Source organism: Pinus tabuliformis, chromosome 8, assembly GCF_031772625.1.
Source record: "Pinus tabuliformis cultivar Carrire ecotype Pingquan chromosome 8, CPIR1, whole genome shotgun sequence".
NCBI lineage: Eukaryota > Viridiplantae > Streptophyta > Pinopsida > Pinales > Pinaceae > Pinus > Pinus tabuliformis.
This window is the reverse complement of record NC_142294.1, coordinates 545,460,196-545,485,642: the sequence shown is the minus strand read 5'-3', so window position 1 is coordinate 545,485,642 and position 25,447 is coordinate 545,460,196. Positions and strand designations below refer to the sequence as shown.

Genomic DNA, 25,447 nt, shown 5'->3' with positions numbered 1-25,447 from the left:
CAGGAGGACTTTTCTTCATTTGGACTCACTCATCTCATCACATCTCTCTCTCTACTGCGCAGAAAAGGGTCTCTCCCTCACACATTTGAAGTCGGAAGCTGCTGAAACTGAAGCTGCAATTGCAGAAGTAAAGATTGACCTGCGTGGACTAGAAGATCTCCTCATCTGAACTGCGCTGTAGGTTCATATGAACCTCCTCTGAAAGCCGCAACTTTTGGTGGTGGAATCAAGTCAATCCGACGGACGGTTTGCAAGATATCGACTGCCCTAGTTTGAAGCCGGAAGCTGCCGAAACTGAAGCTGCAACTGCAGAAGTAAAGATTGACCTGCGTGGACTAAAAGATCTCCTCATCTGAACTGCGTTGTAGGTTCATTTGAACCTCCTCTGAAAGCCATAACTTTTGATGGTGGAATCAAGCCGATCCAATGGTCGGTTTGTGAGATATTGTCTGCCCTAGTTTGATGATGAAGCCGCTAACGTTGATGCTGCTGATCTAGGGTTTGCTACTGCTGATATGAATCAGATTTATTGTACTATTTCTCTCTGCTGAATTATTGAAGATAAAAGAAGATTTGATCAAAGGGTTTCCCCACACATTGTGGGGTTTGTCCCTGGCTAGCCGCCACATCTTGTGTCTCTTGTCTTGGCTTATTTTCTGTCGATCTTTTAATGTTCTATCTGCACTTTACTTTATGTACATGTGATTGCTAATCTGTGGAATATAATAAGAAAAAGAAGTAAACTGTTATAAGCATAGAACATACCATAACTTAACAAGTTGTATACATCACTATTGGAGCAAATGTCTCTTCATAATCGATGCCTTTTTGTTGAGAGAATCCCCTAGCCACAAATCTTGCCTTGTATTTGTCAATACTTCCATTTGCCGCATGTTTAATCTTGTAAAGCCATTTGGATGTCACCACAGATTTGTCTTCAGGCCTAGGTACAATCTCCCAAACTCCATTCTTCATTATCGATTGATATTCTTCATTCATGGCATCCTTCCATTCTTGGTGATTGACAACTTCTTCAAAGGTGGATGACTCTGCTTCTATTAGTTTTGTCATATATGCTCCATACCCAGAGTACCTTTTGGGCTTCTTACTTTTTTCTGAATGTGCCCTTGGCTGCTCCATGTCTCTCTGCATCTAAAAGATTAGATTTTAACTAATTTGGTCTCTTTCTAGTCTTGTGTATTAACATAGGTTGTATGGGTTCATTGGGGTCTTCATCTTCATGGTTTGATTCTTCTTCCTCCCTAGTAACTTCCTCTTCGAACACAAGAAGTTTTTCATCATCAGAATCCATAGGGAGATCCTTTGATTTCTTGAATGTAATACTTTCATCAAATATCACATCTTGACTCACTTCTATTCGGTGTCCTTTCTTTACGTAGATCCTATAGGCCTTAGAAGAATTACTGTAGCCAACAAATGTTCCCTTCATGCCTGAAGGATCCAACTTCTTTCTCTTGTCCTTCGGTATATGAATATAGACAGGACAACCAAAAATTCGGAGATGATCCATGCTTGGTTTCTTCCCAGTGAATGCTTCTTCGGGAATCATGTTATTTAGTGACTTGTGGGGACTTCGATTTTGTATGTATACAATTGTCTTCGTAGCTTCAACCCACATAAATTTAGGCAAATCTTGATCATGTAAAATGGCCTTTACACTTTCTTCAATGGATCGATTCTTTCATTCTGCAATTCCATTTTGGTCGGGATTATATGGGAGTATCAACTCCCTTTTAATCCCAGACTCCTTACAAAAGGATATAGTTTCCTTGGATGTGTATTCTTCTCCATTAGCAGACCTTAAAATCTTGATTCTCCTTTTTGTAAGGTTCTTTACTTCAGCTTTTAATTCTTGAAATTTGATAAATACTTCATCCTTGGATTTCATCAAATAAACCCAAGTTTTCCTTGAATGGTCATCAATGAATGTTACATAATATAGATGACCTCCAAGAGACTTTGGAGTCATAGGACCACAAACATCGGAATGAATGAGATCCAAAATTTCTTTTGACCTTGAAGCATTGCTTCCAAATGGTCTCTTGGTGTTTTTACCCAATGCACATCCCTTGCATACTCCTTCATGATCTTCTTTTAGTTTGGGGATGCTATTCACCATCAAATTTAGGGTTAGAAGGATTTTATAGTGAAGATGACCAAATCTTCTATGCCAAAGTTCACATGGGCTAACTTCAATGTGAACCAAAGCTTGAGCGAGGGGAGTTAACAATCTGTAAAGTCTTCCTTCATGGATCCCAATCATCCTTGCATCTTCTATGCTTGAGTTTTTACCCCATACTACAACCTTTCCATCTATGAAAGCAATTCTGTCACCCTTATCTTCTAGACATGAAATGGAAAAAAGATTCTTATGCAAACCTGGAACAAACAAGATATTGTTGAGATGAATATTTCCTCCATTCTCTAGCTCTAGTGAGGTAGATCTAATTCCTCTTATAGGGTAGCTCTTGTTGTCACCAAGCTCAACGGAGTAAGAGGATTTTCGTTTTGATAACGTCTTTAGTTGTCTGTGTTGACCAGTCATATGTCTTGAGGCTCCACTGTCGATTACCGAAATATTCTCATCTTGAAAGGTGCTAGTGAGTGCTAAGAATAGTCCTTTGTCCTTTATAGATGTCTTGGTCACTTCTTCAGAGAAAATAAGAGATCCCATACTTCTTTGATGCCCTTTTTGAGATGGCTCGCCACCTTTGTACATTTCTTTAGGAACTTCTTCAATGTAGTAGAGATCTTCATTATGCCCTTAGCCAACCTTAGCTCTGAAATCATGTTAAGAAATCTATAGGGCAATAAGTAGGATGATTTCTCTTTTATGATCACTGCTCGTGATGTCTTTTTACTTTTTCTTACTTATTAGCCTCTTCTCTTATTATTATGTTCGTTTATCATTAAACAACTACCAAAACAAGAAGAACAATAGTACAGTAGAACACAGGATATAGGCTGCAAGCAAGGGCCAAAACCTCTCCACTTGAGAGGAAAACTCGTAAATCTCTTTTTGTAGATTTTCAATTGCCGAATTCCAAAACCTCTAGATCAAGACCAATACCCTTCTAAGACCAAGTCCGACCTCTCCTAATGATGTGCGTTCTTTGTCCAAGTCAAACCTAGTCAAATCTCTTCCAGCAACACAACTTCGACTCCTAGCTTCAGAATTTCAGCCTCTATTGCAGGTCTAAAATTTTCGCCCCGCTGCAACTGCTATTGCAATCAAATGTGTGAGCGAAATTAGCCTTCCAAGGCCTTCCAGCAATTTTGCTTGACTTGCTTCCTTGTCTAGGGCTAGTAGGTGACCTATTAGGCCCTTCTTCTAGTAACTTTGATCCTCTTCCGGCAGATAGAGAATTTCGACCTTGAAGCAACAAACCCTAGCTTTCCTTCTTCGCGCGTGGGAGAGAGAATTAGCCCAGAAACTCCTCTTCTTTGTCCTCCTTCTTTGCTAGCCTTTTTGTGCTTCTCCTTTGCTTATATGAGATGAGAAGTGAATGCGTCCAAATGAGGTCGAGTTCCCTCCTTTATATATAGGCTTCTCAAGGTGGACGTGGCTCCTCAAAATAGGCCAACTTCTTAGTTGCCAGGCCGATTTGGTCTTGAAGATTATTTTGACACTTTTAAAATTTAAATACAAGAATAATTTCCTTTACAAGTTACAATGTTCCCAAAGGGGTCTTCAACTTATGAAAATGACTCTTTTGACTTCTTGACCTTGGACAAACCCTAGAAGCACTCAATGGGTGCTTGACCTCTAAAATAAAAGGCCTTGAGCATGAAATCCATGCTCAAAAATAACAATAATAATTTTTCTTTCATTTTACAATATACATGAATCAAAAGTACATTTCATATTTATGAAGACCGAACCTAGTTACACATTTTTCAATAGTTCAAGGAAGAGTCAAGAAGCCTACATATGAAGTAGAGAAAGAGAAGTTTAGGGAAACCAAAATCTTGGCCATGAATCTAATAGTAGATGGTGTTAGCACTTTGTGATTTCCCTAGGCTGAAAAAGGAATTCCAGAGGTAACCACAAACCACTTTAGGCCAAAATCTAGCCTTTCTAGCCTAAAGAGGGCTCTCTCACTTAGGTTACTCAACAAATATGATATTAGGCTAGGTAATAAGCTCAACAAGGTTTGATTTTTAAAGGTCTGTTGATGAAAAAAGAGGTAGGTCCATTGGGCATAGAGTCATGTCAAATCAGTGATTTGTCTAGTGCTATGATGGAAAAAGAGAGGGTTTTTCCATAGGGGTAAGCTAGGCAACTTTGGTGGTGGATTTTTAGGTCAAATTGCTGTAGAGGGTGAATGTAGAAGAGGTGAAAGACAATATATTAGAGCATCAAACCATGGATGAATTCTAAAATGTTGCTTTAAGTTGAAAAACATTGATAACTTGGCAAACTAAAACAAAGTATCATTAAAGATAAATTCTGAATCAAACATTTGGTTTTTTCCAAGCAAGAAGATACACATTAAAGGGATGTAAACACACAGATAACTTACAAGATCAAAGGAACACAAACCACCAAAATTCTGACACAAGAATCCCTGTAAATCACCTTCTATTTCATTCATTCACTGGCCAAAGTTTTCAAAAATACAGTGCACAAAAGTCTTTTTCTCTAATCTCAACCAACATAACCACTTACAATGCTTTTGATCTCTTTATACATCATGAAGGATTCAATCTCCTACCCTAGGTGGTCGAAATCATTGACCAAAACCAACTTTTAACTAGATACATCCAAAATCTAGTGCATATACTGAAAAATAGGAGCAGTTTTCCTTACAACCAATCCAAGCCTAAAACATCACTAACTTGGAATATTGACCAATAAACATTAAACACAGCTCCTAAGATAATTTTCCACCTATCTACATGATCTAAACCACTTCTAGAAGTCAAAAATTCAAAATTTGAAATGAAAAGCGTTGACTGTCTAGACTCGCAGCGCATTAGGCAGTTTCGTAGCAAAATGAAGTAGCTTCCATGCTCTGTACGGTTGCGGCCCCTTTCTGTCAAAATGAAGTAATGGGTATGCTTCAAATACTCCTATGATGGTGCTGAACCTTCTAAGTAAGATTCAAAATGCCTACAAACCTCCCTTTGACTTGTTCCCCACTTTCGCAACAACACTGTTTGCTTTCACAGTGCCTCCAAAAACCAAACATATAGTGATTCCTTTCTTAATAAAAAGTGTTGGAAACATCAATGTGGATGCTGGAACCTTCATATAACTCCCTCATGACAACAAAAACTTCCAACTTCACTATCCCACCATTATCAAAATTTATATAAAAAGCGCAGCAAGCCCCTTGCCATGTTTTTGTAAGTTTCATCAAAATTGACCTTTTCTGATCTTTTGAGCCAAAAACAAAGTTTCAGAGCTGAGTTGAGCTTTCTTGCTAGAGATTCACCTTTGTACTAGCCTCTGCAAGTATGTCCAACTTACCTCTCTTCCTCTTCCTTCCAGCTTCCTTGACTTCAATGAGTTTCTTCTTCACCAACCTGAGTCTTCTTTTTAGGACCAAGTTTTGTACATATAAATTTTTCACTTGCCTATGCAGAGGCAAGGTCCACTTCAGTTTGTATTTAGCCCTATCAAGGACTGGTTCAACAACCTGTACCTGTTTAAACAAAGTCAACTTATCCCTATGATCTTTCTCTGCAAGTTGATCTACTTGGTGTTGTATTCCTTCAAGTTGTTCTAGTAGCTTCTCGAATTCCTTCTGCTCATCAAAAACCATAGGCTGAACAATCTCCTTTACTTGCATTTGCACCTTGGCAACAGACCTAGTTCTAGGTCTCCTTGAATTCTCAACTGGCTCCTTCAGCTCTTCGACATCAATGACCATTTTGCCTTTGCCTTTGGAAACATGTGCCAATGTTTCCTTTGATGGCTCTCCTTCACTAGGTTGAATAGTTTCTTGTGATATTTTATGTCTAAGTTCCCTATTCTCTTGCTGCAAGTATGCTATTGTCAAATGGGCCTTGTCCAACTGATCTTGTAACTCTCCAATTTTCTGGTCCCTTTCATCAATTTCCACTTCCTTCTGTGTGCTCTCTGATTCCATAACTTGAATAGGTGAAGATGGAGGACCCACAGGAAATCTCTTGGCTGCAGCTCTTGTTCTTGGTACCCTTGCCACCTTTTCTACCTTAGGTGAGAAATGTAGCTTCTTAGCACTTTTCTTATCAATAGATTTGCTTTTAGTTAAAGGCTTTTTGATTGAGCTTGCTGCTGTAGGTGAAGCTTCTTTAATCACAACTGAAGGGGTGTCTTTCTTGGTCTTTTCACTGTTTGAAGATTGTGCTACCCATCCTGAAGAAACCAAAAACTCCTGCCATGACTGCTCCTTTTTCTCAAGCTCCTTTATTACCAGCAATTTAGTTAATGAAAAATGAAACAAGCTGGCCTCAATTTGACTTCCTTTTGTTTGAACTCGGTTAACCATCTTACATAGACTCCTAAATAGATAAGAGGGAAGATTCAAATATTTCTTGCCAGTAAAATGAATTTAGAGCCTAAGGTGATAGTGATACACCTTACTGAACCTCCCTTCACATGTGAAGTACCTTTGAATGACCTCCAATAGTTTGCTATGATGATCTTGTAAATAACTCCTTGGAATAGCTGAACCATACTCTTTCTGGTGTTTTGGCTTGAGAAAGTCCTTGAAATCAACCAAATCAAAATCCATTCCTTTGAACCATTCCTCTCCACTCAAAGGGATCTTAGTGGCCTCAACTATTGATTGAGCTGAGACTGGAAAAGTCAGACTTCCCACCTTTGCTTGCACACCATCAAAACCCCTAGCAAATTCCTTTGTCAACTGCAAATGATACCCCTGAATTTTCTCACAGAATCTCATACACCCTACTTGTTCAAAAGCCATTATGATGGCTGGATCTGCATTGATGGCTGTGATATCTTGTGGTTCAAAACATACAATGGCTCCCCCTTTGTGTTTTTTGTCTTCTGGAGTTGACATAGTTTCTCTTTTGCAACAATGAATGTTTAAGGTTATGAGCAATTTGTTGATGCAACAATGGAGGTGTTATGGTGTTTGAATTCTCTTGACAATGACTCAAGATATAATCCAGCAACTACACCCAAACTTACAATTGCAGACTTTCTCAGGAAAACCTTATAGAACTTGAAATTTCATCATTGTTGGCCACAATTTAATCTAGGGACAATCCCAGCGCACAAGCTAGAAATGCAACGCTAAAGAAATTTGACTTTTAAAACACCTTTGGGCATAAATTTTAAGGAAAACAACTTTGTCACAGCCTTAAGACCGAAGCACCTATTGCATGCAAGGGCTCACACAACAAAAAGGCGAATTGACAATGAGAAAAGAGGGATATGAACCACTATGTGGAAATGCAACGCAGAGGAAGAAAAACGCAACAAATTTCAGAAGAGCAACGATGACAATATTATCCCTTTTGCAGGCTTTAAATGGTTTATGTTGGCTTCTAAATGCAATTTTAGAGTTCTTTCAAGACTGAAGGATAAAGATAGAGCTAAATTTGCACTTGTGAGGGAATTTTGACCATCGGCATGCGAGAATTTGAGCACTGTGTGAACTTGCAGCGCCCCTGCCTCCCTTTCGTAGTGAATGAAACGAGCAATCCGAGCCTCCTGATGCAAGTGATGAAGCGTTGAGTGATAAGGGATGAAGCAACAAGTTCAAATGATCACATGGAATGGCCTGAAGTGGGAGTGAAAGCGTTGATCGTGATTTGGAAAGAAAATCATAAATGCGTAGCGCATTTCCGAAAACACAACGCACTGGGAAAAGGAAGGACTGTCCTTTTGACCGTTATCCCTTGCTGAGATCATAAGTTGCCCTTTTGAAATGACATCCAAACTGATATTAAAAAGACTCCAATTCTGTATCAAGATCATTTCATGATTCTTTTGATGTAGACATTACCTCTAGAATCTACTAACAATGACTTATAATGGGACTAACCAACTCACAATAGCCAAGGATATGTAAAACATGATTTTGTTCTTTTTCTCAAGTGACCAAAGACTTTCCATGATTGCCCTTTGCAAGGAAAAAACATGATTTTATATATTGGACTCTTAACAAAACAAACACCTTTACATGATACCCCATCTAAACCTAGACCTCTTTGAACAATAATAGTTAGGTGATCATGACTAATATTTGCAAATTTGACCTTAGGTACATAGTGAGACTAACATGACCAAGATCCCTAGACATAGGACACTAACAGATGGAGTAAAGGACAACCTAATTCCATACATATCCAACATAGACTCTGCTCAAGAAATGTATAAGGCTCTCTCCAAATTATTGACCATCAAAAACATTGGTCAAATAACAAACCTCAAGAATGAACTAAGGACAATAAGGATGACAAGAGACGACACTGTATCATCATACTTTGTAAGGATATCTATAATAAGTTGTACCAGAAAATGAGCTTGTAATTGCTGCTCTTCTAGGACTACCAAAATCTTGGAGTGCTTTTGCATTAGGTATTGGAAGTTGGATGGATACTCCAATGTTCGAACAAATGTGGAATGCATGCAGTCAAGAAGAAGCCTAAATATCATTAGTAAACAACAAGAAGGAGGATGAAGAAGAAAACACCTCTAATGCCTATTCTGCTCATCACAAGAAGAAGGGAACCTTCAAGAAGTTCAAAGGACCAAAGAAGAAAGTTGACCTATCCAAGGTTGAATGCTACAACTGTCATAAGATGGGTCACTACAAAAGTCATTGTCCTGAAGATCCAAGGAATAAGAAGAGAGAAAGAGAACATGCGAATGTTGTTGATGAAGCTCCACCTAAGAGAAACAAGACTGAAGAATCTGAAATCAAAGATCTATTTGCCAAAGACTCTTAGGGAATATTATCCCTCACATATCCTTCTATCTTAAGTTTTGCATTATTTTCCTTTATGTTTTGATTTCTAAAGTTTGTAGGTCTAACATATCTTGTTAGAACATTTTTGAATTATTTTGATAAGTTGTAGGTATCCCTCAGAAAGATTGGATTAAGAGGGAGCCTTCACCATTTTACCAAAAGATAAGTATCTTGTTCCTTGTCTCCTCTTTTATGTTTGGTTTCCCTCTCATATCAAGATTTGTTTGTATTATATGCTAATAACCTTTTATATTTTCCTTGGTAGGAAAGATTGTAGAATACACAAAGGTTATGGAGGAGACTTCAAAGGATAAACTTGAAGCATGGAAGAAGTTATGTTGCAAAGGAAGCCCTTCAAGAATTGATGTCCTACAAGGTTTGTTAAAGAACAATTCAAGGTATGTCTTAAACTACAAGTTTTGCTAAAGAGCAATTCAATGTATGTCTTAAAGTAACGTTTTGTTACAAGGTTCTCTTCATAGAAAAGGTATATTCATTCCCTATTGAAATTTGCTTTACTTTACTAACATCGTTGCATCTAGGATTTTGAATCTTAAAAGATTCTTATTAGGGTGATTAATCATTGTATTGAATCTAGCTTCGTTATACTATCATTTTGATCATACTTGTGAAACCCTAACCTTTAGGGTTCACTATAAAACCCTAGACTTCTGGTGCTTAGGGTGTTAACAATAATGTTGAAACCCTAGTCCTCTTAGGGTGGTTGATATTGTTTTAGCAAAAATTCTATTCTTTTAGGGATTTGCTATTATTGTCTAGACCAAAACTAAAGATCTTTAAGGTTTTGATAAGTTAGGGTTTATTGTTAATGTCTAGGTTATATAATGAAACCCTAGATTTTTAGGGTTTGGTGATTTAGGGTTACTGAACAAAATATTTATAATAAGATCTTAGGAATGAAACCCTAGGTGTATATTTGTCCATATGATCAAAACCCTAGCATGGTTAAAATTTATGTATATCTAACTTTGATGTATTAATGTTTGTGGCTTGGGTTTACCTCGTAGACATTGATGTGAAATACATTCTAGATATGTATACGCGAGTATGCTAACTTAATTGTTGATGCTCATGTTTTAGTTTGTGAAATCTAGGGTTTGTAACAAAACCCTAGTAGAGATTGATATTCTAGGATATGATGATATTATTTTGTTTTGATGATAAAATATGGGGTTTGCAACAAACCCTAGTAGAGTCTAACATGTAATTCTAAAAGCAATACTGTTGAAACCTTAGATGTATAGTATTATGATTGGATTGTTATTTAATTGAATTGCTAATATCAAAGGCTTTGTGTCTCGAAGATCGAGTCTAGGGTTTATGACAACCCTAGCAAGAAGTTGAAATCTAGTATGTAAAAAGAATATAATCATTGCCGATTATGAACCTGACTAGGTTTAGGTATCTAATGTCTAAAGTTTGAATGTTTTGATGCTTCCATTATAATGACTTGATTTTGATATAGTTAACTTCATGCTTTGTATATTTGTTTTTGGTTGCACTTGCTATTAAAGTTTTGCAAGTACACAATCCTCAAGATGTTGAAGACATTCGAAATTAAAGATGATGATAAGCATGATGAAGGAAGTTGATCAAGCTGACCTTGATACCATAAGAAAGAGTGAAGTCTTGAAAATATGAAGTTTCTTTGATATTATGAAGTGTTGATCTCCCTAAGTTGAGAGGGAGCCTGGATAGAAGAAAGGGTATATCTCTCCAGTTGAGAGGGAGGGCATATCATGACAATCATAATGAGTACCTTGAAGTAAGAATAAAATTGAATGAATGAAAGTACTACAAATGAATGTTCATGATTCATGAAGTTGCAAACAAAAGACTTGAGAAGCACTGAGGTTGTATTTGGCGTTGCTGAAGAAGTGAAAGAAGAAATCTTTTGACAAGATGTATTTGGATAACTTGATGATGATATAAGCAACATCTGAATGCTTGAGGACCCCGAAGATTTGTGTTTACTTGAATATGTCTTTAAAGGTTTGTCACTGATTGGGATTGTGATTGTGCAGGGTTTCACCGTAAAAAGGTTGAACGTTTGAAGCATGCTTGGAGTGGCAGATATATATCTGATTTAGTTTATAAGGAGAGATGAACCATCTTATGGCAAGATGCTTGGGAGGACATCTAGTCGGCCTATGTTGATGTCTAGATCCCGAAGTAGGGAGGGTGACGTTGGTCATGGAGCTCCGACCTTGGATACACACCTAGATCCCTGGGTTGGTAGTAGAGCTTAAAAGCTTGATGGTACCTAGAGTGGCTAAAGCTTGAGTTCACGTTAGTCTCACCTGATTAGAGTACCCTGGTCAAGTATCTAATCTGTAGCACTGCATGTGCTGTGACTCTTCATAGAGCACATCATTTTGAGATCTTCCATGTACCTTTATATATATGCAATTATGAATACCTCCCTAGTTAAGAGGGAGTGTTGAAGAATGTATCTAGTAAACATGATGTAATGTATTTGTCAAAAGAAAGAAAAGAAATTTTATTATTAAAAAAATGACTTATTAAATCATGGGTTTCATGCTTGGGTCAATAGTTTATACTATATAGGTCAAAGCCTCCATTTTAGGCTTCTAGGGTTTATGTCAAGTGTCCTTGTCCATGTCATAATGTAATAGACCCTTCTTGGGCATTGTCAATCAAGAAACAAATTTATTTTGATGTCCTCTTAGGAGGAAGGACAAGGAGGAGAAGCAGGACCAGTAGGTAGCTTCAAGAGAGATCGATAGGCTTAGTTTATAGGTCAAAGCCTCCATTTTAGGCTTTTAGGTTTATCTCAAGTGCCCTTGTCCATGTCATAATGTAATAGACCCTTCTTTGGCATTGTCAATCAAGAAACAAATTTATTCTGATGTCCTCTCAGGAGGAAGGACAAGGAGGAGAAGCAGGACCAGTATGTAGCTTCAACAGAGATCGATAGGCTTTCCTCCAGGTTGGAGGAAGACTTCGCCATGTTTGCTGATATACCTCTAGGAGTTAGGTGGCGTGACTTGGTGCTGTAGCTCCAGAGCGCTATAGATGGGCAGGATCCTTGAGGAGTCCACCTCATGGATCAATACCTAGCTACGGGGGCCCATAGTATTCAGTAGCAGGATGGATCAGTGGCAGTTGACGCTGTTAGAGACCGAGTGACAGTTGCAGAGACTAGCAACAGTCAGATGCCGGGGAGTGCAGTGTAGAGTTGGCAGCAATGCAATTGGCACAATGACGCAGATTATTCAGTGACAGTGCAAATGCCAGTAGCAGTCAGAGACTCGGGAGACAGATGCATCATACTGATCACAGTTGATTCAGTATTTTGGATGCTTTTCAGTTGCAAATGTTGCAGTTGCAACAACAATAGATGAGAGGGAGTTGCAGTGCAGATGCAGTGTTGGCAGTAGCATGGCAGTGTCAGCAGCAACATAGATGTAGCGTATATCAGAGTTTCACAGTGGTTGGTGGGCAATATGGCCAGACATCAACAACGTTACAAGTGATGATGTAGAGACGGTGTGTTGTGGTAGGGAGTGCAACACTAGAACACATTCCCCACTAAGAGGGAGTGTTAGTTTTTGTAGCATCGGATGTGTTCTAGCCATGAAATTTGGTGGAGAGGCCAGAATACATGAGATCTCCAAAACCCATAAATCGTTTATGGAAATTCTACCTAGAAATGACTTAATTAGATTATTAACCAGTTTTTAAATATTTTGTAAGTCTAAACTTAGGGAATATGGTTAATTAATCAATATTAATTAAGGCAAGGTGAGAATCATCTAGAAACACACACAGATCGATCTAGAGATGATCCTAGCCATCGATTATGTTTTAATCTTGGCCGTTGGTGCTCAAGCAGAGGATTATAAGAGGAGATCGATGTGGTGATGGAGAACACATTTGAGACACTTCAACAGTTCGATTTCTTGGCAAATCAATTTCCAGAGTAGCAACAGTCAGTTGTCAGAGAGAGAGCTAGAGATCGAAGCAGTGAGAGAGGGGCAAAGACAGTGAGGCTGGAGGAGGCATTCCATATCTAGCGAATGCATTTGCAGAGAGGCAAAGGAGCCACAGAGACGCTAATGCTGGGGCAATGCAACAACCTCTAGAGGCAAGATCAATTTGCTGAGAGTGAGAGATGTCTTCAGTTCCAAAGGTCGGGAAGGAGTCCCATAGTGCCGGAGAAGCATATTTCCAGTCAGCAGAAGGCAGAATGACTTCATCAGAGACCAGTCTGAGGCTAGACGTCCAATAGGCTGCACAGAACAATGCAAAGGGTCAGAGGGCCGAATTTCTGAATGCAAGTCATGCCAGGAGATTGCCTGTGGAGCATAGTTTTAAAATTCGGCCGATTCGAAACGGAAACGGCTGAGTTGATCCGTTTCATTGCCTAGAAATATGACTCGGTGGAGGAAACGGTTCGGGAGGCCGAGTCAGCCATGACTCGGTCGAGTCATGGCTGACTCGGCCAACTCGGCCGTTTCCACATCTACTTGGCCGAGTCATTAAATCTGGCTAGTCACCCAAAAAAACAAGGATTTTTCTAATTTTTTCTAACTTTTTAACATTTAGCTGATTGTTGGGGACTCCAAGGTGTTTTCAAAATTGGTTAAGTGCTATTTGGGGTCCATTCCCCTCTCCTAGTATTGATATGCTATTCAAATTTCATGGTAATGTTAAATTCTTAAAGTAAAAGTGACATTCTCCTTAATCTTCATCTTCATCCTTTTACTTAAATTTTTAACATTACCATGAAATGACTCAGGATGTTTGAGAGTGGTTCCGGCCTCATTAGATTTCATATGGAGAAAGTAGAATTTTAGATTTCATTCAAAATCCAACAGACTTATCAGTTTTTCAGGATTTCAGGATTGGAGGATTGCAATGTTTCCATTGAATTTTGTCATGTATTAGGGTATGGAACTCGTATTTAATCAAGAGCACCAATCCCTCTATGTACCTTGATGTTAGTGACATTGGTTGTCGAACTCCTCCGAGATTCGCTCCCAAACCAGGAGCTTCTGAAAATGTCACTCCCACTCCCGTTTTCTCTCTCGCTCCCCACTTTCGCTCCCGCTCCCAAGTAACACTGAGCCAGATGATGTTGGCAACTCTAGCAGTTGCCAGTAGTACTGGTCACAGACTTTTGTTGTAGAGGCCATTTATAGCCTCCTTGGTTATGTGTTTTTGTTTTGATCTCTATATCAACATCGTGTATGTATTGGACAGTGCACTCGGTGCCATTTTGATATAATGGATATATTCATGAGCCTACTTTGATCATATGTTGTCTTCTATCTATATTCTAATGCTGTGTCTTTGGAAACATGAATGAAAATCTTTAAAATTATGTGTTTTTATAAAAAATAAATATTTAATGTATTTTTTACAATGACCGAGTCATTGAAATCGAGCCGGCCGAGTCGATACCGAGTCGGAGTCGGAGTCGACCCTCGGCCGAGTCGGAGTTTTAAAACATTGCTGTGGAGTGAGGAAAATTACTCACTAGATTTTTTCCAGTATTTTTCTCTGTAGGATTGCTAGATTTTGGCATCCAGTTGTACTCATAATTTCTCACTACTGCATAATAATAAAACCCTTAGCTGCTGTACCAGTTTTCCCAAGTTGGGTTTTTCTGGGGACTTTTGTCCAAAAATAATTGTGTTACTTTTTATGTGTGTGTGCTAGCATTTCTCAGTTTCTAGCGCATTATTTTTTTGCAATATTTTATTTGTGAAAGGTTACAGTGTATTTATTTCAATATTTGTTGTAGCAGATAAATTGTTAATTAATTACCAATTAGGAGAAATAATATCAGTTGCTGCAATAGGATTTCGATATCAAAATTTTCACACCATTTCCCTATTGATTTCTCAACATGGTATTAGAGCTAAGGTTGGCTAATGGCATTATGAAGATCTCTACTACATTGAGGAAGCTTTTCAAGAAGTGTTCAAACTTTCAAAGGTAGCAAGCCATCTTAAGAAAGGTACCAAGGAAGCATGGAATCATCTACTCATTGCTAAGAAGGAAGTAACCAAGATAAAGGATGGACTCTTCTCAGCACTCACTGGCACATTCCAAGACGAGAACATTTGGGTAATCGATAGTGGTGCATCTAGACACATGACTGGTCATCACAAGCAACTGAAGACATTATCAAAGGGAAAATCTTCTTACTCAGTGGAACTTGGAGATAATAAGAGCTATCTTATAAGAGGAATTTGATCTACCTCTATAGAGCTGGAAAATGGAAGCAACATTCATCTCAACAACATCCTATTTGTTCTAGGTTTGCATAAGAACTTACTTTCTATTTGAAGTTTAGAAGATAAGGGTGATAGAGTAGCTTTCATTGATGGAAGAGTTGTAGTATGGAGTAAGAACTCAAGTATAGAGTATGCTAGAGTAATTGGTATTCGTAAAGGAAGGCTTTATAGGTTGATATCTCCTCTTGCCCAAGCTTTGGTTCACATTGAAATCAGCCCATGTGAACTTTGTCATAGAATATTTGGCCATCTTCATTTCAAAATCCTTCCAACTCTAAGTTGTATAATAAAAGGAATCCCCGAACTGAAAGAAGATCACGAAGGAGAATGCAAAGGATGTGCATTGGGTAAGAATACCAAGAGACCATTTGGAAGCAGTGCTTCACGGTCAAAACAAATCTTGGATCTTATTCATTCCGATGTCTGTGGTCCTATGACTCCTAAATCTCTTGGAGGTCATCTATATTATGTCACATTTATAGATGATCATTCAAGGAAAACTTGGGTTTACTTGATGAAATCCAAGGACAAAGTATTTGCAAAATTTCAATAATTCAAAGCTAAAGTGGAGAACCTTACAGAAAGGAAAATCAAGATACTAAGTATACATCCAAGGAATTATAGCTTTCTGTAAGGAGTCTGGGATTAAGAGGCAACTGATAGTCCCATATAATCCGAAACTAAACGGAGTTGCAGAGCGAAAGAACCGATCCATTGAAGAAAGTGTAAAAGCAATGTTGCATGATCAAGATCTACCAAAATTTCTGCGGGGAGAAGCCACGAAGACAACTATATATATTCAAAATTGAAGTCCCCACAAGTCACTGGATAACATAACTCCCGAAGAAGTATTCACTGGGAAGAAACCAACTATAGATCATCTCTGAATCTTTGGTTGTCCTGTATATATTCATATACCAAAGGATAAAAGAAAGAAGTTGGATCCATCAGGCATGAGAGGAACATTTGTTGGCTACAACAACTCGCCTAAGGCCTATAAAATCTAAATAAAAGAGCGACAACGTATAGAAGTAATTGAGATGTCATATTTGATGAAAGCATTGCATTCAAGAAAGCAAAGGAACTTCCCATGGACTCTGAGGATGAAGAACTTCCTGTATTTGAAGAATAAGTTGAAAGCGAAGAAGAAGGATCTCACCATGAAGATGAAGGTCCCAATGAACCTATTCAACTTGTGGTCATCCTTGAATCAAGAAAGAGACCTAATTGGTTGAAGTCAACACTACTTGATGCAAAAGGTCATGGAGCAACTCTGGGCACATTTAGGGAAAGCAAGAAGCCCATCGATATTTTGGGTATGCAACCTACATGACAAAACTAATAGAAGCAGAGCCATCCACTTTTGAAGACGCTGTCAATCATCAAGAATGAAAGGATGCCATGATTGAAGAATATCAATCGATAATGAAGAATGGAGTTTGGGAGATTGTGCCTAGGCCTGATGACAAATCTGTGGTAACTTCCAAATGGATCTATAAGATCAAACATGCAGCAGATTGAAGTATTGACAAGTATAAGGCAAGATTTGTGGCTAGGGGTTTCTCTCAACTTGAAGGCATTGACTATGAAGAGACATTGGCTTCAACAACAAGGTATACAACTATACGTTCTTTGGTTCTTTGGCAACATCGATGGGATGAACATCCACCAAATGGATGTCAAGGCTGCATTTCTAAATGGCACAATTGATGAAGAAGTCTATATAGAACAACACTTGGGATTTGAAGTTAAAGACAAGAAGGCATATGTTTGCGGATTGAAGAAGGGATTATATGGCCTCAAACAAACACCAAGGGCATGGTATGCTAGAATGGATGCATACATTCAGAGATTAGGCTTAACAAAGAGTTCAACTGATCTAAACCTTTATATTAAGGTTGTGAAGGGTGAACCGGTAATCATCCTTTTGTATGTAGATGATCTTCTCTTGACAGGTGTAGAAGGTGGAATTGAAGAATGTAAGAAGCAATTAGCAACAAAATTTGACATGAAGGATCTAGGGCTGATGCATTACTATTTGGGACTAGAAGTCTGGCAAGGACCTAATGAGATTTATCTGGGTCAAGGGAAGTATGTGATCAAGATGTTGAAGAGGTTTGACATTCCCTTTTCCTTTGCCATTGAACCTATCATTCCTTCGATCATTGTTGTTGAAGTTGCCCTTGGAATGATTGTGATCATCATCATGTGATGTGTCCCTTCTATTTGGACATTCCCTCGCATTGTGGCCAAACTTATTGCAGGCAAAGCATCTACCTTTCTTTCCACCCTTAAATCCGGGCTTTCCATTGAAATGACCTTTAGACCCTGCATTGTTTCTCCTTTTGGCATGAGCAGAGAAAGCAGTAGGGTTGCCTTTATTAGAAGGCATCTCTTGCTCCACCATCCTAGTTTCTTCTTGAATGCATTTCGACACCATTTCTTCAAACCCTGGAATTCGATCATTATTGAGAATAGTGGTTCTAAATATATACCACTCGGGTGGGAGTCCTCCAAGGGTAGTGATAGTAAGTTCCCTGTCAGATATGATTTCTCCAATCGATAGAAGATCATTCTTGATCTCGGTGATCCTTAAGAAGTAGGATTGAATATCCTTGTCCTTGCCCTTCTTAATATCCTTCAACTTATTTTTGAGGAACAAAATTTGATTTGCATCACTAACCTTGAACATGCTTACCAATTTGTCGTAGATTTCCTTGGAGGTGTTTAGATCGGAGATGTAGGCCACCAGACGCTTGTCAATGGAATCTCTGATGATCTTCTTCGTTTTGACTTCACCCTTGGTATACTTGTTTTTTGTGGCAGCGGGTGCATCTGATGGAGGCTCAAGGATTTTACCCTTCACATAATCCAGCATTTCTTGTTCTTCCAATGTCAGATCAAGAGACATTTTCCATCCGCGATAGTCAGACTTTTCATGGAGCTTGTCTTCAGTAGGGAAGTGGGATGAGGAACCCATTGAGCCTTTGACCTTTCCAACTGTCTTCAGTGATTGCTCTTTCACTCTTGCTTGGGCTTTGTCTTCACCTCACCTCTGATACCATGTTAATTTTAGGTATGTTCTATGCTTAGAGCAATTTACTTCAATTTTTCATATTAGCCCAATGACAATATTCAGATTAGCAATCACATCAGCATGATAGTAAAGTGCAGATAGAACATAAACATAAACAGCAGAAGACAAGCCAAGACAAGAGGACACAAGATGTGGCGCCAACGAGGGACAACCCCAATGTGGGGAAACCCTTGATCAATTCTTCTTATATTCTTCAATAGTTCAGCAGAGAGAGAGATAGTACAAATACATAAATCTGAGATTTTATGACAGCAGTAGAAGGTACATCATTATGACAGTCTTCAATCATCAAGAGTGCTGAAGCATATCCTGATGCAGCATTCCTCAAATTGCTAGCTGCTCCAACAATTCTGGTTGCAACCCCAAACTCCCTTGACTGTGATGAATGGCTGATCTGAACAATCTCCAAACAGTCCTAAGACAACAGCCCCAAGGTAACCCTTGCTATGGTGCTATGGCCTGTGGCCTAGCACATAGCAACACTGAAGAAAATGTCTTCAAAACATCACCAACGCAACAACACTTGCAATCATCTTAACTGTGTATGAATGCTGATCTATGGAGCAGACTTCAACGCATTCCTTCAGTGGCTTATCACCTTAGCAAACAATCCTTATGGCATGCCCATACCAACTTCCTTATCACACAGTCACCTACAACAAACACGCTGTCCATTCATGTGTCTTAATGCTGAGAAAAGTCACTTTCTTGTTGCGTGCGTTCTATGGCTACTTATGCTGCGTCTTAGGGTCTTCACTTGGCTGTGAATTAGGTCTCCTTTGACAACGGACTTAGGCCTCCTTCACTCCAGCTAGACTTCACCTTTTAGACATCGGCAAGACTTCCTTTATCAGCTGCGTTTTAGGGTCACCTCGGCTGTAGAATGAGGGCTTCACTAATTGCAGCTAGGGCATCATTCTAAACTGCGTATAAGGCCTTTTCTGCCAGCATATAGGAGCCTCTTGACAACGCTTGGATTAGGTCTCTCTACACTGTGTTTTAGAACAACTTTTGACCAGTGGATTATGTCTCCTCCTGTGACTGCGTATTAGGGTATAATTGCTGCAGAGTTAGGGTCACTCTTTAGCTGTGAATTAGGGCTCAATAGACTTCAGATATAGGCCTTCTTAAGCTGCGGATTAGGGCTCCTTTGGACAACCTAGGAGCCTCTCTTCACTGTGGTTTTATCCCCTTTAGGACAGAGAATTAGGGCCTCCTTTAATCTGTGGCTAGGGCATCTCTAGTTCTGCGTGTTGATTTGGGGTAGCATCAGATGTGCTCTAGTCATGAAGCACAGGAGATCTCCAAGACCCAAAAATGGTTTGGGGAAATTCCATCCGTTTAGAGATATATTAAAATAATTAATATTTTTAATGAGTTCCTAAGTCTAAACTTAGGAAATTAAAAATATTAATGGGTATTAATATAAACTGGGTGAGAGGGTTCTAAATGACATGGATCAAGCCAAATCTAATCTTAGCCGTGGATTAGAGATTTAATCTTGGCCGTTGAAGACTCAACAAAAAAAGTATAAGAGGAGGCTTGAGGGTCAGTTGGAGAAACACCAATATTGATCAGTCAGTTCGATTTTCTAGAGTGGGGTTTGTTGAGAGAAATTGAACAAGTGATCTGAGTTGCAGCGAGGGGTAGTGAGTGCATAACAGAGAGGTAGAGATAGTGTCGAAGGACTAGCGTAGAGGCAGAGAAGGTTATGCAAAGCCAGCAAGAGCCACGCAGAGGGCCAGAGGGATTGCGCAAAGGCTACCAGGGCCTGCGTGAGTGATGTAGAGGGCCAGAGAGCCTGCACAGAGCATGAGAGGGTTGACATAGAGGGTTCCAGGCTGACGTAGAGGCCAGGAGGGCTAACGTAGAGCCTCAGAGAGGCGTTGGAGAGATTTTCGTGGAGCAGACTTGCAGAATATCTGCTTCCGAAGAGGTGCATTACTGCCAGTTTGATTTCTTTGTCGGGTGAGCCAGTTTGGCACCCAGTTGTACTCAAGAAAGCTGCTTAATAATAAAACCCGTAGAATTGCTGCATCGGTTTTCCAAAGTTGGGTTTTTCCGAGGACAATTGTCCAAAAATAACGGTGTCCCTTGTGTGTTTGTCTATTCTTTCAGTTGATGATCTATAGATGGTTGAGATTGTACTTGTGCTTATTTTCATTGTTTATATGGTTAAATAACTTGTTCAGTTATTAAACAAGTAGGTGAAATAAACCAGATTATGCAGGAAGAATTTCTAACGGGTTAGACTTAGAAATTCCATCATGGTATCAGAGCATTGCAGATCACAAGAGAGTTAAAGGCATCAGCTGAATCAGAGAATTTGCAGCAGAAACAACTGTCCCTAGAGACAAAAGCTGTTCCTAAGCAGAAAGTAGCAGATGAGTGACACAGAAGGTCATGCATCATCATTTTGAGCCAGAGAGAGGCCAGCGCAGAGGTAGAGGAAGGCAGAAGAGGCTCATGAGGATCCACGTCATCCTACTCAGCTAGGTAGGAGTGACGCAGTTGGCCAGAAGAGCGATTCATACTTGCAGGGATTGCGCAGAGCCAAGAGGCTCAGTTTCTTAAGTTTCTAGGGCATAGGAAGCTGTGGGCAGATTGTGGAGTGTGTGTTGGTGGGGTGCTGTTGCTGTCGAGGCAGAACAGTACCTTACGGGACAGAACCAAGGTAGAGGGAGTCGCTACCTAGGCGGATTTCTAGCCAAGAAATCCAGATCAGTGTTGCAGGAGCAAAGGGGATCGGAGAGGTATGATTCGACTATTGGCAGAAGGATTTCTAGGAGGGAAATTGAGACTCAGAGGGAGTCTAGAATTGAACTTTCAGGGGGGAAGTAGAGACTCAGAGGAGTCGAAAAGAAGAGCAGAGATGGCAATGAACGGATTGAGGGATCATGATAGGTTGGATAGAGCATCCAACTTTGTCATCTGGAAGGCCAGGATCCTGTCTGTTCTGGATAGACATCGCATCAAGGCCTTCGCCTTGAGAACCGTGGCTATCCCAGTCGACCCAGTTGATAACGAAAGGTATGAGGATGCGATGGCCAAGGCAAAGTGCATAATCCTTGATGGGGTCAAGGATCATGTAGTTTAGCATATTACTGAGAAGAATACAACAAAGGAAATGTGGGATACCTTGATGACATTGTATCAAGGTACTTCCATGCAGAGGAAGATGCTACTGGAGAATCAACTGCAGTCGTATCAGATACAAAAGGGGGAGCAGACAGATCACTTTCTCAGCAGGTTGCAGGAGATTCGGGACCAACTGACTTCCATAGGGGCCACGCCGGATCAGGAGTTAATGGTGAGGACTGCCCTGAACGCAGTGTCCAAGGAATGGGAGACATTCATCCAAAGTATTTTGGGCAGAGCAACTCTTCTAGGATGGGAATAATTGTGGGCAGCTCTTCGCCAAGAAGAGATTAGTCGGTTGAGCAAGGCATGAAGTAGCGGCAAAGGAGCCCGGGTCAAGAAAGAGGAAGAAGATGCAGCTTTGGCATCTTCGAGGCAACAAGGGAAGAGGAAGAAGAAGGACATCTCCAAGATTAAGTGCTTCAACTGTGGGGAGCTGGGCCATTATGCAACTCAGTGTCCCAGGAAGAAGAACAAGGGAGAGGCTTTTGACTCCAAGGAAGCTTTGGCAAAGGCAGAAAAGGAGGTAGAGGATGGTGACAATGGTGCCATGAGTGCTCATGTACCTCTAGAGAAGAGGAGGGGTGACATTGAGCTGTAGTCAGGAAGACTACAGGAGATGTGGGGCAGGATTCTTGAGGTACCCAAACTTTTGGATCATATCCGGCTACGGGAGCCCTGAAGTGACAGTAGCAGGACGGCGGATGTTGGTAGAAGCGGATGCGGATGGAGCGATAGAGAGTGCTAGAGTGTAGGGATTTGTAGCAGTGCAGAGAGGGTTGCAGTAGTGCAAGAAGGCACAAAGGTGTTTGCAGCGATGCGTGAGGCACAGAGTTTGTTGCAGTAGCGCAGAGGGAGCACAGGATAGCAGCAGAGAGAGCTTTAGCATTAGAAGGGTTTTTAGCCTGACAAGGATGTTAGTAGTTAGGTAGATCAGTTACTATCGTCTTAGTAACTGAGTTGCAGTGCAACAGTAGCAGTGGTAGTACTATAGGCAGCACGATGCAGCATGAGGAGAGAGGGCTGGAGTGCAGATGTAGTGTTGGGAGAAAGGGCCAACAACAACACGGATGTAGAGGGAGTTGTCGTACAGATGTAGCAGTGGTAGTGGCATAGCCATGGGCAGTAGTGCAGAGGATGTTGGGTAGCAAGGCCAAACATCAGCACAGGTACCGGTGTCAGATGGTCAGAGTAATGTTTAGTGGTGGAGAATTAATAGAGCTCATTCCTCGCTAAGAGGGAGTGTTGATTTGGGGTAGCATCGGATGTGCTCTAGCCATGAAAATTGGTGGAGAGGCTAAAGCACATGAGATCTCCAAGAACCAGAAATGGTTTGGGGAAATTCCACCCGGTTAGAGAGATATTAAAATAATTAATATTTTTAATGGGTTCCTAAGTCTAATCTTAAAAAAATAAAAATATTAATGGGTATTAATATAAAACTGGGTGAGAAGGTTCTAAATGACATGGATCAAGCCAAATTTAATCTTAGCCGTTGATTAGAGATTTAATCTCGGCCGTTGAAGACTCAACAGAAAAAGTATAAGAGGAGGCTTGAGGGTCAGTTGGAGAAACACCAAGATTGATCAGTCAATTTGATTTTCTGGAGCAGGGTTTGCTGAGAGAAATTGAACAAGTGATCTGAGTTGCAGCGAGGGGTAGTGAGTGCATATCAGAGAGGTAGAGATAGTGCCGAAGGACTAGCGTAGAGGCAGAGAAGGCTATGCAGAGCTAGCAGGAGCCACGCAGAGGGCTAGAAGGATTGCGTAGAGGCTAGCAGGGCCAGCGTGAGTGAAGCAGAGGGCCAGAGAGCCTGCGCAGAGCATCAGAAGGCTGACGCAGAAGATTCCAGGCTGACGTAGAGGCCAGGAGGGTTGACGAAGAGCCTCAGAGAGGCGTTGGAGAGATTTTTGTGGAGCAGACATGCAAAATATCTACTTCCGAAGAGAGGCATTACTGCCAGATTGATTTCTCTGTCAGGTGAGCCAGTTTGGCACCCAATTGTACTCAAGAAAGCTGCTTAATAATAAAACCCTTAGAACTGTTGCATCAGCTTTCCCAAGTTGGGGTTTTCTCGGGACAATTGTCCAAAAATAACAATGTCCCTTGTGTGTTTGTCTATTCTTTCAGTTGATGATCTGTAGATGGTTGAGACTGTTCTTGTGTTTATTTTCAGTGTTTATATGGTTAAATAACTTGTTCAGTAATTAAACGAGTAGGTGAAATAAACTAGATAGTGTAGGAAGAATTTCTAACGGGTTAGACTTAGCAATTCCAACACCGCGTCCAGGGTTCTCTTAGAAGATCCTTTCTTCATTGCATCTAGGGCTTCTCCCTCTAGATCTCTCTAGCCACCAAACCCAAACGAGTGGAGAGAGATCTTAGGAGAAGTGTGTGTACAAAATGACTTGAAGACCTCTAGTATGTATAATAGAACGTTGAGGATAAGTTGGGGTAATTTGGTTGCTGGCCGACCTTGACAATTTGTCAAATAACATAAATAATTCATACCTCTACGTATACATGTCGGAATCGGATGATCTTTAGATCAATCCTACACCTCTCGACGAGAGGAATCCAAGAAAAATATCAGCTGCCATAAATAAGATGGCCCACATGGAGTTTGGCTCTAGTTGCCAATTTTAACAACCTATGATTCAAATAAAGACCATTTGCTTCTAAAAGCCAAGGTCCCCCCATATATATTTTCTTGATTTGATTTGGTTGAGAGAGGGAGGAATAAAAACCTTTGCCGTAATCAATGTTATTGGAATTGGACCAGAACCGGTGGATCTGGGTGGTTCGACTGGTTTGAGGTCTCGAATTAGAAATGGCTGGTTTGGTACTGAATTCGCTGGTTCATTACTAAACCGACCTTTTTTCATCTAACCGTCTGATTTGTATTGAATCTGCCAATTTCGTACAATGTGACCAAGGATGTTCCAAAGGCAATTAAAAAAAACAAGAATTTTTGAGTGAGACAGCTTAATATTCAAGCCTATGGCTTTCCTATTGCTATGCAATAAATAGTAATGTTAAATTCTTAAAGTAGTCCTTTTACTTAAATTTTTAACATTACCATTAATTAACTCAAGATGTTTGATAGTGGTTTTGACTTCATTGGTTTCATATGGAGAAAGTAAATTTTATATCTCATTCAAAATCCAGCAGGCTTAAAATTTTTCAGAATTTTAGGATTGGGGGGATTGCAACATTTCCATTGGATTTTGTCATGTACGAGGGTATGGAACTAGCATTTAATCTAGAGCACCAAGCCCTCTATGTACCTTGCTATTAGTGGCATTGATTGTTGAACTCCTTATCATGACCTTAGTAAAAATATACCCATCACTCAAACAAAATCCTGATTTGACATGTGAACCTTTTTCTATCTTATTTTAATGCTTAAAGGGTGATATTGATGATGGAGACTCAATATAGGCAATGATTTTGATGACATGTGGGTATTTGTTGTAGCATGATTTTCTTTTGACACTAGAGGACATCCAGAGCCTCTTTGTTGATGTATTTTTGGTTTAGAAATGTATTACACTATGTGCTATTTTGGTTATATGCACTCTTATTGACTATATAAGTGAGAACTTGTGCATATTTGTGTATAAATGGTTTGGATTCATATGGATGCACATGAATACATATGTTTTTCTTTAAAATTTGAATATTTTATGTGTTTTTGCTGGACTGGTTTTTTGCTCTGGTTTTTTTACCAGTTCCGACTGGTTCCTGATTCAGAGGGTTTTCCGGTTCCATCACCAGTTTGGTTCTGATAACATTGGCCACAATAAAGGTGACACTTATTTCCTTGCATATGAGAAATCCGGTGTATCTGAATCCAGTCTTCCAATGCTCTGGGTCTCAGTCAGGTTCCATTAAAGTTGTCCATGGGGGCGTTTTCAGCAAAAAGAAGAGCTTTATTGAAGGGAACAAATCAAGGTGCAGGGATTTTCTCTTCC

General features: G+C 39.9%; 1 protein-coding gene across 1 annotated transcript in view; it reads left to right on the top strand.

Annotated features, from left to right (window-relative positions):
* Positions 1-25,447, top strand: part of RAD4 (DNA repair protein Rad4 family) — a 332,705-nt gene that overhangs the window by 44,053 nt on the left and 263,205 nt on the right. The window lies entirely within an intron of this gene.